The sequence below is a fragment of the Coccinella septempunctata genome, chromosome 1, assembly GCF_907165205.1.
Source record: "Coccinella septempunctata chromosome 1, icCocSept1.1, whole genome shotgun sequence".
NCBI classification, from domain to species: Eukaryota; Metazoa; Arthropoda; class Insecta; order Coleoptera; family Coccinellidae; genus Coccinella; species Coccinella septempunctata.
In genome coordinates this window covers 44834070-44849071 of record NC_058189.1, presented here as the reverse complement: position 1 = coordinate 44849071, position 15002 = coordinate 44834070, and the positions used below count along the sequence as shown (strand labels likewise).

The window sequence follows — 15002 nt, the reverse complement described above, 5'->3', positions numbered from 1 at the left end:
GCTGTTCCATGACGGCTTCGGCTTTCTCGGTATATAGAATCTCATATAAAAACTAGTTTTCCATATGTAGGTACATATAGGTACAGGTAGATAATAGAAATCGGTAAGGAATATTATGTACACATGGTTCTTGGATTCTGTTTTCTTCAATGAACAGGTGATTTCCAACGAGCTTTATGTGGTGTATCCACCTTCTGTATACATAAAATCTTTACATTAGCGTAGCCGTTTTTTTTGGGGGGGCCTGGGAGCTCAATGTTCATTTATGGTTACTATTTCAGTACTGGGGTGGAGGGAGGTTGTGCGTTGTGCCCAACCTGACCTCTACCTGTCTACGACCATAATTTCATAATTATTCAAAAACATATACCTAATGACAATTTTCTTCAATAAAATACATCAAGTTCAATATTTATTAAAGAACAACGTGTTTATTTTGTGAAATCTGAATCCTCTCATGAATATCTCAGTATATTTGGAAATGAACCAATTCGTCATAGAGCAGCCTATATGAGGTTTTCTCACCGTTGTAATGACCTCTTCATGTAAGAAACATCAAAGCACACCGGGTGTACCTCGGGGTGTACTGATTTCTTGTCCATTGAGGGCCTTACGAGTACATATGAGAAGGAAATTTTTTCATAAAATATCAGGAATATACCTAACAAAAAGTCATGTCTAATAAAACATTCATGTCATGTCATGTCATGTCTGTAAAAGGTTGTCATATCATTGTTATGACCTCTCATAGAAGAAAACTCAAATAATAATGTAAACCCTGTGTACATAATCATTCATTCATCATAAATGTGGGAAAATCTAGTATTATATGAATTTGAATATTTGTAGAAAAGCAAACTGTAATTCAGGGACAAATCTATATGTCGTCGTAGAACACCCTGTAGAAGTTTTGAACTAAATAAAATTCCGACTTTGAACACGGAATTTAACAAAATTCCGACTTCGAACTCGGAATTCAGTTAAATTTCGACTTTGAACTCGAAATTTTGTTGAATTCCGACTTCAAAGTCGGAAATTATAGAAAAATATTTTTAAAATATTATGTGGCCCTTCTACGCATTCGTACTTTTGACCTCAAGAATCTACTGTTGAAATATTTGTAAGAGTCAATGATTCACTCTTTATAGAAAGCCGTTTTCCCTTTCTGGTAGCTAAACAGCGCAAATAGTGCTAAGTGATTACGAATTTGTACAAGATCGTGAAAGTTAAGTAGGGGAGACCGGGGTTGGTTGTGCCAATTTTAAAGTATAATTATTTGTACATCTCGATAAAAAAACTCAAGGCTCTAAAACGCATATTTATTTAGTTTAAACATATATCTGTAGAAAAAAATAGAAACGAGCTAATTGAAAGCAATACAAACATGGCTACTGATAATTAAAAAAAAAACTCTAAATGTCACAACCTGCCCCGACATGGGGCTGGTTGTGACGCTTATGGGGTTGGTTGTGACGCCCCTACATATCGTCATCGGAATTGCAGTGATTGCATACAAAATATGGACTTTTATCCGGGCATTCTTCATGAGCCCATCTAGAGCAACTGGTGCACTGCAGCCATTTTTCTTTAGGTCGAGAGATGGAAAAAGGTTCGTGGTTCGTGACAAATTAAACAGAAAGTTTCCCCTTCATCTTCCGAACCGCTATTAGCTTAAATGGTCTTAGCTTTAGCTTTACCTTTACCCTTGCATATATTTCTCTTGACACCGGTTTCCTTTGTTTTTTCTTTTGTTCTTTCAAATCTTTCATCTTTTGTTTTTCTTCTAATTCCTTCTTATTTGGAGTATCTGTCCATATGGAAGATCTACCAGGTTTTCGCCCTTTTCTTTTAACTAGACGTTTTTCAGCCTTTGGTGATGGTCTCAAATCTTCTGGAGAAAAATATGTTGTGATGCCAGAAGGTCCTGGTGAATTTTCAAGTTCTAAGTCTGGAAAGGAAAGGGAATATGTCTTAGATGGTGAATTTTTGGGGGTGCTTGGGGCCTCAATGTGGTTGGTTTTACTATTGGGCTGTGTTTTTGGAATGTCACAACCAACCCCAAAGCACATTTCTGCTTTGTTATCTTATTTCCAACATTATTTCTATGAATGGCCAAATAATTTTATATATGTGAGAAAGAGCATACCTGAATTAGTATTTTAACGCCACAATACTTGTTTCAGCTGTTACATTAGTCACTTCACACAACAATATTTGGCGTCACTTTTATTTCCTAAAGCACCTCGAAAATACATAAATCATCCAAACACACGCGGTACGTTAGCGATCAAAGCCACCGTCAGGCGCAATACGTAATAGCTATAGCTGGCTCTATTGGAATAATCGCGACGCGACTGATATCTATTAATTGAGCGCAAAAGGCTCTGTCACAACCAGCCCCCGTCACAACCAACCCCGGTCTCCCCTAATTAACTTAATTTTTTTAATATCATCATTTATTCCATTACAAATTGATCTAAGCTGTGAGATGCTTAGTATCTTTTTTCAATAGGTAGATATTAAGAATATTTCTGAACTTTTGATCATCATTCAGTTTGTTTCTAATGTTTCTTGTATTCCTCAGTTCCAAGTATAACTTATATAGGGTGTCTTTGACCCGTGAAGATATTTTAACGGTATATTCTTGAGTTCAAAAGAATCATTTTTTTTCCTCACCAATTTTGCCCAATCGGCTCGGTTTAAAAGATACAGGCTGTTGAAAAACCATAAATCATTTATTTTTAGAACACAGAATATGGGCTGAAATCACAACATATTTTCATTTATATATTATTATTAATATTTACCTATTTCTTATATTATATTCATTATAATAAATATTATTTACTAACGAATCAGGCCATATAGTATTCAAAATTTGTATAGTGACTTTGAATTTAGTCCAAACCTTAGACAAAAGAAAGAGTCTTTTGTCTAAGGTCCAAACCCATTTAGTGACGTACAGCATAGAGTAATTCAAAGCCATTTGCGATGTTACAAAAATATATAAAGACACTAAATTGAGTAAGCAATTCAAATTGCTTTCATTCGAGTTCTGCATCAAGATCATAGGTGTTTTTTCCTTCAAGCGTTTTCTGTAATGTAGAAATTTTCGATAAACTGTCGTTCAGGACAGTTTTGATTCGTATTTAGCACGTTTAATTTCGATTATCGATTATTTCTAATTTTCTTTTTAATTGGATTGAATAATAAACATTCAACGCAATGAGTATTAGAAATTAGAAACGTAATAAATGTGTAACAGTAATGTTGATCGAAGAAGGTCAACTTACCGCTGTCTAGGAAGTAGATTCGGATCATTTGGTTCCTTCCAATAATCGGTTCCGTAAATGCACGAACTCGCAATGTCTGAAACGTCAGCAACAAAGATAAAGTTCAGCGCTTGATGATTTTGCATTGTACATTTTCCATGGAAGCCTTTTTATCATTCCATCAACTTCGATAAAATACAAGAGGTCTATTAAGAAGGTTTGCGAAACTTTTGTTCGGCAAAAGAGATTTTTTTTCCATTAACCGTCTTTGGCCTTGTGATCTTGCACATTACCAATCGTTATATTATGTTTATTATACAAACCACTAAATTCAGATACCAACAAACATCCACGACAGCGGCTGGATTCGAACCCAGTCTGAGAGTAATTTTGTTCATCCAAATCGAATAAATCCATCACTTTTCTGAGATAGATAAAGATTTTATAACATACCCTTTTTGAATTCACGAAATAGGGATAGTAATTCGAGTAGCTATCCTCAGATGGGAATGGCTTATGCAATTAACGCGTAACAAGTATAGACATAGCATAGTTTATGCTGTGGTTTAGGATAATGATTTGCGATTGTAGGTGCTGCTTAATTGATTTCAGTTTATCACCTGACAGTGATGGAGATATAAAGGCAGTTTAATGTTTGCCTGTAGGCGTCGGGTGTCTACACCCTATAACAGTGCCCTCTATCACTAGCCAAAAAACCCAATGTTTCTACAATTCTTCGTTCTCGTCATTTTCTTTTCGACAAGCGAACTTTATCCATGCACCTAGCATACAAAGCGAGGAAAGTTTTGGAAGTATTAAATCGGGAATATAGATAAAGTGATAATCAAAATATCATGGAAGGGTGCAATTAGAATTTAGAACAAATAATATGGATAGTTTTTCGTATGATGTTTCCTCGATTGACCTGCCCAAAATCATTTCTGAAGGATTGGTGTCCCTCACACATATAAACTAAAGGCTAAACGTTCGTATTTTTTTGAACGAATTGTTTCATAATCGGAGCATAGGTAGAGGTGAGGGAGAACCTATTTCGTCGCTTGCGTAAAGTACAGATACAACACTTTAAGATTTTCATGTTTGGGATAGTTTAAAAGAAATAGCACTTAGAAGGGAAATATGTACAGTGTATCCTAAATTGCTTGATTTTGGCTGTTTTTGGTATACTTCTAGACTGGATAGGTTAAAACGTTGAGAGGAGTGCTGGGCTCGATTTCCCTGAAAAGTCCATTAGTGAAAACCGTTTCACGATATCTTCATTTGTCTTGAAGATATTACCAAATCTTGATAATTTGGCTATTCAGAAAATGTGCCAGAACTTCTTCATTTTCGAAAACACCCAAAAACGATAAAAACTTTCTACAGATATTTTTCACTGGGAAACGACACTATATTCATTTTTTTTTAAATCTTTTGTACTAAGGGTGGAGAAAAACAACTTCTATTCGTCAAATACGAATATATCTATTCTTCTTTTGTTTTCATATCATACAAAAAAATCACCTTTTCAAAATTATAAATATGTCGATAGAATTTAACGGACGTTCCCTCATTATCCTTCGTTTTATATGTCGATAGTCGATATATTACTTACCTACATCTTCAAGGCAAAATCAGCATAAAAGTGAAATAATCACTAACTGTTGAGTCTCACATACAGGGTGTCTCATTTAAAAGGGTCCACCCTCAATAACTTAACAACGAATCAGAATTTGTGAAAACACTCAGACAGGTCGATTTTTGATGACAGGGGTCATGATCTGGGGGACAGAGCTTGTTTCTACTAGCAACCCCCTGGAGAGGGTTGCATCAGGAATTTGAATAGGAAAAGTGGGTAGTTTTGTAGCACAAATGTATTCATGGATTCAAATTTCTATGAACCTTAAGTTTGTGTTCTTATTAAGAGATTATTCACAAAGAGACAGGGTGTTTTTATGGAATTATGGTACTGATAAAACTGAATGAAACAGAAATGTTCTAATTAATCGTATAATTTTTTTTGTATCCCAGATCATGTCCCTCTGTCATCAAATTCCGATTCGTTGTTGAGGGTGGACACTTTTAAATGAGACTGTGTATATTATTCTATGAATGAAGTGGATATATTATATATAGAATAGTTGTAATATAGTTGAATTAGTAAAGGCCATAGAATGAGATGAACTTTCATGCATTTTTTGCTCTGTATTATTTCCAAAAAGGAGCTTTGCCATATATATGGGCAACCAGTAGATAGGAACGTATGGTCCTATTGCCTGGCCAGCAAGATCATCAGACCTCAATCGTTCGGATTTTTTCGTATGGGGATATGTTGAAAATAAATTGCTCAAGACTCTATTCATTAATAGGGCTGAATTAGAGCAGAGAGTCAGGAAAACCATCAGAGAAAATTCCCGCGTTATGCTGTGGAATACAGTGAATTCTGTTAGAAAAAGATGTCGAATTGACAGAATATTGATACTCAATTCGAAATTTTTTATGAGTTATATTAAAATTGATTATAGAAATTCTGCTCGATATTTATTAAAATTTAGTGTAATATGAATTACATGATTTAATTGAAGTTATAGATGTTTCAGCTAACAAATGAAGTTCGTATTATAGAGATGGAGATTTATTTGGAGGGGACATTTTGTGATCAATGGTTTCATATAATTCTATCAAAAATGGGAATTCCATTGTGTGGAGAATGGAAAAAACAGCGGGAAACTATAGACGGTCGAGACCGAAGAGCAAGTAGGTTAATTTCTTCAAATGAATAAACATTTTTAACTCACGTGTTGTATACAAAATCATTTGAAATATTATTTATCAAAAATTCAGTTCAATGATCTCCACATGTTTGTATATGCATGCCCGAAATTTTTTACACTCTTCTTCATTTGTCTCGTGCATTCAACGATAGTTAACGAATTCTTATGCTAATATTTGGAATAGATCTTCACTGAGGGGGAGAACTCTATAGTGATACCTATTCCGGATAAATTATTAGCTGCAACATGATGAGAAGTCATTAATCTAACATTTTATTTCGAACTTCATCTGTTCACAACGAGAATGGAGGTAAAGAAAACATAATAATACTTCCACGAACGTGAAATTGAGGTCAAGTTCAGAGCAGAGACCCTGAAAATAAGCTGTAGAAGATTTGATCGATAGCATGAAGCATATCTACCTATACAAAACGAATGTTGAGTTGTGAGCATATTGATATCGATTCTTATCCAAATGAATAGGACTGAAGGATTTGAAAGTTTTTTTTTATGACATGAAGCTACCGTTTTAAAGATTCTGATTGGTAAACCTGATTGAGTCCAATACTCAGAAAAAGCTATTTTCCTGTTTTGATGAGTTCATAATAAGTTCACGAATTTAGGAAAATAATAAATGGTAGAAATAAAATATCCTAAAAATGAATGTTAGCTACTGGAGAGTCTAAAAAGAACCGATGTCAACTTTTTTTCTTTCAGATGTTTATACTATACCCAAAGACAACCGTACATGGTAAATGAATATTTGTGCGTTTTATGTCAGTTCTTGAGGTTTAACAATAGGTACTAATGTAATATACTAGTTAAGTAATGATATCAGCTATATACAGGGTGTCACGGGAGTAACAGTACATACTCTTATCAGAGATAGAGGACTAGCTGAGTAAGGATTGATTATAAAAAATTAATTTATTGAATCTTGGGAAGTTATTGACACATGCTGAGATCTAATCACTAGTCGGAGAGATATCAAATCTTATCAAATATTTCGACATTCCAGGGCCGGACTCATTAATAAAAATAATCTTCATTTGAAGTGTTCAGGGTAAAAATATCAATTTGTATTTCGAATTTCGAATACATAATTGTTTCACTTTTTAGAAAGACCCTGAATTAAGCTTCAATACAGCGTTCCATTCAAAGTTGTCACATCTAAAAATCTTTTTCATGAATTTTGAAATTGAACGAAGTTCGAAAAATTGAATTTATTCACTTAAATAGGACTGAGGTATCTCGTGGAAGTTGTGAATAAAAATGAAACGTGAGGATCTCCTTGCAAAACTCAGTGAAGGTGTAGCTAATGATAATAATTGGATAATATAATTATGAAATCATTCATTATAGTGAAGCAAAAATGAAAGGCAGAAATAAAATTTCCTTCAAAGATAAAATATGAAATCTATAGATTACTGCTTTTGTTCGAAAATTTAGTGATGTCGCATGCGAGAATGAACCATTAGACATTTGAGACTCATATGCCTGTAGGAGTATTTCGTTTGAGATCTTCGAGGCGCAGAATTCCCAGCTACCAAATATTTTTTGCAGTACTTATAGTTTTATAACGCGAATAGAAGAGTGTCGGATAGTAGGAAAGACCCTCACAGAAATCTGTGGAAAGAGGTGATGATGTAATCGAATTAATTCATTCAAGAGAATTGACAATACTTACCCAAATTAATGGATAGGTCGAGAAGTGCTCGTTTCATGGCCTCCTCGATCTTCAGAGATCTTTACCCAATAGATTATATTTTTTATGGAAAAAAAAATGAATGAAATGGTTTATGCTGAAGACATATAGTCAAGAGACAGTTGATGAAGAGAAAAATCGACTATTGCTATATATTAAAAAATAATGATTCATGATTCGGAAGGCTATATCCAATTTAAGAATTCGACAAGAGTAATGTGAACTTTCAAATTGTTTTGATTTCGAACAAGTCTTGAAATAACGTTGGCAGGATTCAAATATAAAATATTCATTTGTCCCCATTTTTATTTTTATTACTTATTACTGCATTTCAGTGTTCTTCATTTGTTCTTGTTTTATTACTGAATGTGTTTATTGAAGCTAAAGTGATTTTCACTAATACTTCCACGTTTCATATTCAATCATGAGATATCTCAGTTCTGTTCATGTGAACAAATTCAATTCTCAAACTTTGTTCAATGTCAAAAATTCGTGAATAAAGTATTGATGTAACAACTTTGAGTGGTAACACGTATTCGAGCTTAATTTAGGATTTAAGGTTCTTTCTAATGAGCGAAATTCGAAATGCAGGTTTATTTTCACCCTGAATATTTTAAATGAATCCTGCCCTAAAATATTGAAATGATTGATATCTCTCTGACTAGATCTCAGCATGTGTCAATAACCTTCTGTAGATATGTTTGCCTTCGATGATGGTAGCAATATATCTATGAATTTCGAAAATCACCCTGTAGCTTTCTGGCGAAAGCCAAAAATTAATTTTTTAGAGTCAATTCCCACTAACGGCCGTTTTCAATAACCTATCCAAGATAAGGGATAGATCGCTATCTCCAGTTTGTCTGCCTATCTATCCTCTATCCTTGTAGTTATCTGTCTATGGTTTGCATTTCACAATTATGGTTTGACGTTATCTATCTCAAGTATGGAGAATAGAGAGAAGGAGAACGATCGACGTACTAAAAATGTGTCCCCGAAAACGGGAAACGTAGGATAGGTGTCGCTGCGATTGCAGCGGGTATCGATAAGGGGTGGGGATTCAAGCGTCAATTTGAAATGAACAGCCTTCGTTTTATTTTAGGTTATGTGTCATCGTGGTTTTTCTGATGATTTTTCAAATACCTTTCTTCAAATCTATATTAAATATGAGTTCTCTGAATTATATGCAATAAAATGCAAGTCGAAATCAATGAAAATCAAAAGAAATCACTGATCAAAAAAATTGTACCTACTTTTGTTTATCATTGTTTATTGAAAGCAGCTATGTTATTTGGTTTACCGTAATCTTCAAAATTATATAAATCCGTAGTGAGGAGTAGTACACATCAAGACAACAAAAGGTAGCAGTCTCAGATTTATCACTTAGGTATTAGAGTAGATTCTTTTGGCAATACTCAGCTGAGAACCGATATAAACCATATATTATGTTATGCCAACAAAATTCTTCAAGAATATTTACTTCTGTTCTGAACCATGTAGTTTTATTGGTTAGATATTCTTATTCAGAAGAGTCAACTTCTCACGAGGGATGACAATTTCGATTTCGTTTATAATGAATCCATCATCTTTTTGATATCTTCATCGCAAAAGTGCTCTTGACAAACAAATTGATTCGGAGTCGATTCTTGAGATAAGGTTTTTTCCAATTTTCTCTCAAAAATACTCCCGGAAATTTTATGTCTTCTCCTTTTCTTTCCGATGCCAAAACACTCTTATACTAGCGCACGCTTCAACATTTCACCATGGTCATATGTTGTTCTCTTCAGGGGGGTGAAACTCCCTCAGTAATGACGTGAACCGAATGAACTGCTGCCATCTCTGAAAGGTCAGCGAATTAATATGAAAAAATGTTAGTTTCCTACGCTGATAATTCTGCGCATGAACTAGAGTGACTTTGTAGCATAGACTAAGTTAATCCTTGATTCTGCGCTTGTGTGTGAAATTGATATGTCAAATGATCAACATTCGATTTCAAGTTTGTTTGTTCATTTTATAACAAGTTTTCGTTGGGAAGAAATATTGTTGTGTACCTAAATTCAAGAGCAACGAGTAAAAGTGAAAGAAGAGAGAAAAAATTGCCTGTTCTTATGGTTCCTTATAGAGTTATCATAGAGAATGAGAGTTATGGTTGGCATAATTCTTCAGAAGCCGGACTATTAGGAATTCGAAGATTAAATCTTTTCTGATTTCGTAGGATATAGTACCAAAGAAGAGGTATGATTTTCTCATGAAGCGCTTGAAATCTTGTCCAAATTTGAGGTATTTCAGCTCATAAAAGATAGATAAGTTTCATTTAACTGATTTTTGTTTATCAATCATATATTCTATTGTTTTTCAATTATCATATGTGAACATTTCATCTAATAAATTGTATGTATGAACTCAGAGTATTATTTGTTACATAGTTGTCTCCAAATAAAATAAAATAAAATTACCTTATCAAAGCGTAAAGGGCGCTCTCGACAAATTAATCGAGATTAGTTTGCTGACGTTTAAGAGATGGCGCTTTTCTTCGTAACAAAATTTTATCTGAGAGTTTCCCATCTATAGTGTTTATCTATGTGTTCTCTTATCAAAAATCGAAAATAATAATATTCCTATCATCTGTCACCAGGGAAACAGTTCACTCAGCCAACGAGCCAACTACAATTTGATTTGTGTAAATCAAAATTTCGCACTCTCGTGATGGCCAGCGCGCCTGTTGGCAAAAGCATGAACTACCCTATTGGTACATATTTTAGGGGACAAAAAATCTGTGCTCTCAAAGCAGCGATCGTTCTCCTTCTCTCTACTCTCCATAACCTCAAGGCAAGGATAGATAGGAATCTATACAGCTCAGACCACAGAACACTAATATAAGACCTCATATCATTAATTCATTTCTAGCGTTTGAGATATTGCAGTGTGTTAGAAACTGGAAAGTGTAAATATTTGAAGATTATGTATAAAAGGTTGATCGTGTGTGTGTATGACTACATACCCGTATGCACCGTTTTATTAAACGAGCTTAATTCCTTAATGTCTTTTTTCCCATAGAGATTCTATGCTTAAACGTCGTTCACTGAAAGGTGCATACGGCAATAAATACATCACAATAATTGTTGGTCGAGATTCTCAACCACGCAATACTTGAAAATGAATTCCTCAACCGTAAGTACCTTCAAATAAAAGCGCCGTTGTTATCGATATTCATTTTTCATTAATTTCAAGTTCTGAAGGCAATGATTTTTTCAGCCTGAATTAAAACCAATGACTAAAGAAGAGGCCATGCGTTTGGTAGAATTTGAAGCAGCTGATGGGGTTATTACCAGCAGAGCTATTAATGCTACCAACAAAAAAATTGAAAGAGGAGAGTTGGAGAAGATTGACCGAATCCTTCAACTCTTCGGTTTCAATTTTTCCACATTGCGCCCTCAAATATGGATTAATTAAATCCAATAATTCCCTAACAGCACCTTTGCTCAGTTGAATTCTACATGTGAACTCGTTGTCATTCAAAATAATCATGTAATCAACTCGTGCTTTATAAACTTTTTGTATTATGGTCACTTCCGATTCACTATCTTCATCGAACTCATCAATCATCTCAAATAATTCCATGTTGCTGTCGTCGCTACTCAAATAATCCATTTTTTAAAGTTAATTACAATTCAATTGTCAAGAAAACAGCACTGAAATGCACCCTGATAACAATTTCCAATGCTTATCTCTACCCTTTACTGCTCGAACTCGACAGATCAAAAAACTGAACTACCGGAGATACTTTTTACAATCGATGGTTTACTTCAAATTTCTTTGAAACGCAATTAGGCGCATATATAATGAAAGTTCCTATCTCTGGTTGTCTATCTGACCTCATTTCAGAGGAAGGAATAGATCGCTGGGGCAAGTAAGAATCGCTATCTGCAGATAGAATATTGAAACGTAAACAAGCACAAAAGGACAGATTGGTCTATCCCTAGTATCCATCTATCCACCGTTTTGATGGAAAGATAGGTTATTGAAAACGGCCGTAAGCCAGTCCTACTCTATCTCTAATAAGAGTGTGTACTCGGGACACCCGATTTTTATTGCATACTTAACTCAACCGAGATATTTTTTGACTGGCAAAAAAGTTGGTTCAAAGTACGCTGCCAATATTAGCACCTTGCTACGAAAAATACCAGAAGCAATATACTTAGTGTCCAAATTTTTCAACAGTATTTCCACCTCACTTGGCACAGTACCACATTATTCTCATCTGAACCCTCACAGTTCTTCGGATAGTCTCGAAGAGTTGTAAACACTGAGGTTGAGTCATCCGCTTTATTGTCCTGCTACCGTCATATTATCTTTTGGCCTCCGCGGACCCCTACTTGATTTTTATGAAATCGCATTGGACTTCGGGGAATGATGACTCCGCCATTTCGTCATTTTCAATATTTTATATAGGCAATTAAAGGTGGAATGATTCATTTCGTCGTGTTCTATCTTCCGTCAAATAAATTCATGATAGAAAACACCCTAATTATAATCCTGTTATTCCATATTCAACCGTTTGCAAAGAATGTTGTGTGGAAAAAAGCAGTACCTCCATAAAAAATGCATCGAGTGTTCTCATGAACAGAAAACCATATTGTATAACTTCTCGAGCGATTAATACCATAACAGTAGTCAAGACCAGTCAACGATCCCATCCAACATCGTTAAGTCGCACTCCCAACTATGTTGAGCTCGTAGAATACCAATGTTTGATCCGTTTTTTGCCACAACTATTACTATTCTGAATTAGTATGACGTTACAGTTACTTTTACTTCTTCGCGTTGCTGTGAGAAAGCATCGAACGAAAGTTATATCATTTATTATTGTATAGGAAAGCGTGAACGCAACTTTTGAACATATCAAGGCAAGAAGTTTCGAAGAATGAATTGGATGGAATAAGTATTCTATGATATTCATGAATTTACATATGAACCATTTCGGAAGAAATAAATAATCGTTACACAAAGTTCACATCTATTTGGACTATGTTAAATATATAAAATGAAGGAAAATTAGAGTTTCTGAGGGATTTAATAGGAATCCAGCAATAAAATATAATTCGTTGGAAGAAATCGAATTTTAATATTGAAACTTTTCTATACAATCCTTTTTCTATGGAAGATTGAAATTGAAAAGATTTAAAATTTCATTAAATTCACACAAATATAGCTAGCTATGCATGCTACAATTATTTGAGTTTCCAATAACATTCTGCAAGTTGATTTAATCAACTTCCGTATTGAATACTACGTTTGATATAGCAAGAAAAAACATTAAAAGTCTCTTTAACAAAGTGACTATAATAATATTGTAATAAAGGTAGGGTAGAAAAAGCCACCGGTAAAATTTGTTTCCTTATAGAACTGTTTTTCTTATTCAAATTACAGGTACCATTGAGTAATTAATTTTTGATAGATTGATTCATTTTGAACCAACAAGTTCTCTTTATTGCTAAATGAAACAGTTTTTAGGAAAAAAATTATTTATCAACAAGTACGTAGCGTGAGTGAGCTGGAATTATTTACCTCCCTTGTAGGCGGATATCGTACTAACATTATGGGGGAACAAACACCACCAAAATATTTTTTAATTGCGTTCTCGCTCCGATATACAGGGTGTCCCGGAAAATGTGGGAAATCTCTCGGATTCAGATAGGACATAAAAAAATAAGATGATAAGTTCCCATAATTTTTTTTCCTAGCGGCCCTCCCTACGAAGATACGACCTCCTAAATGATGCCACTAGAAATTCGTTTTAGCGGAATAAATTTCAAACTACTTGATATAATTTAATGAAAATTTGATATGATTAATAGTAGTGAGGACCTCTTAAATTACCGCACTCAAATTTAAATTAGTTTGTTCAGTTTACTAGGGGCGCACTAGGTTGTACATTTTAATGCTTACATTTTTAACACCCTGTATGATAAGGTGCTAAAAAAAAAACAAATTTGGATACCTTGAACATTAAGCTGAAGAAAAGGTACTTTTGTTCAGTATCGATAAAATAAACCGTTTTCGAAAAAAAAAATAATGAAAGAAGTAAGTAATTTTTTTATTTCTATTAAAAATAACATGAAGTCTAGTTTTTTCGTCTGCAAAAAAGTGTGATACGAAAATTATTCAAGGAACAAACAAGTTTCAGTTGATGGTATTGAATCCGATAAAATTTGTGTTTGAAACTTATTCCACTAAAATGGATTTCCAGTGGCGTCATTTAGGAGGTCGTATCTTCGTAGGGAGGGCCGCTAAGAAAAAATCATCTTCATTTTTTATGTTCTATCTGAATCCGAGAGATTTCCAACATATTCCTGGATACCCTGTAGAATGACTGCTCAATTTAATTTCTTTTAGTTTTCTGGTTTCTAAGAATTATTGAAATTTGATTTTCAGGTATCACCTTTAAGATGCTGGATCTGGGGTTGCTACTACTACTACTATTGTTTGACAGGCAATCATCCTTAAATTTTTTCGCTACTTTCCATTTAATCCCTGTATACATTCAAATTTTCGTTTATAATAATACTAGCTGACCCGGCAAACCTAGTTTTGCCATTTAAATTATTTCTAGGGTAGATAATAATAACTAACTCATCGTGATTGCTCGATTGGTCGTAAGAAAAAGGAATGCCTTTTTTTCTGTTCTGTACAATTTTTTTTGGGAATATTTTGTTATATAAACCTTGCCCTAACAATAATAAACACAACAAAAAAATAATTGTCCAATTTGGTGCGATCGTTTGAACAATAAAGCATTTCGAAGTAAACCATAGATCCTCTTTTATTAATATATAGAAGATGATATGTACATACTATGACATATGGCAAAGTACGATTTTTGCTGTCTCTGATCTAGAGAAATTGGTGCTGTTGAGGATTTCACATTGTATATGTTGTGTTACTGTTTTGTTTTATACTGATTATTCTTGTCGCTCATCATAAATGATTTGTGTATAGTTTTACTTCTTTATAGTATGTTGTAAATCTTTTGGTTCCTTATTTTTCAATAATAAACGATAGAAATTATGTCTATAATTCTAAATGTTTTATTATTACTATTGAATCAGGATCGCCTCACAGAACTATGAAGACTTTTGTCTTTTATTCTAAGTACACCCTACTTTCTCAATCCTAAGGAGGCTAAGTCAATGTCATTAACAAATAAAAATATATAATTTAGGTAATGACAAAAATCTTGCCTCAGTTAAATAAGGT

At 33.9% G+C, this 15002-nt stretch overlaps 1 protein-coding gene across 2 annotated transcripts in view; it reads left to right on the top strand.

Moving 5' to 3' along the window:
• LOC123311010 (ecdysone-induced protein 78C) overlaps window positions 1-15002 on the top strand; it is a 135188-nt gene that overhangs the window by 72308 nt on the left and 47878 nt on the right. The gene's annotated exons all lie outside the window — the stretch shown is intronic.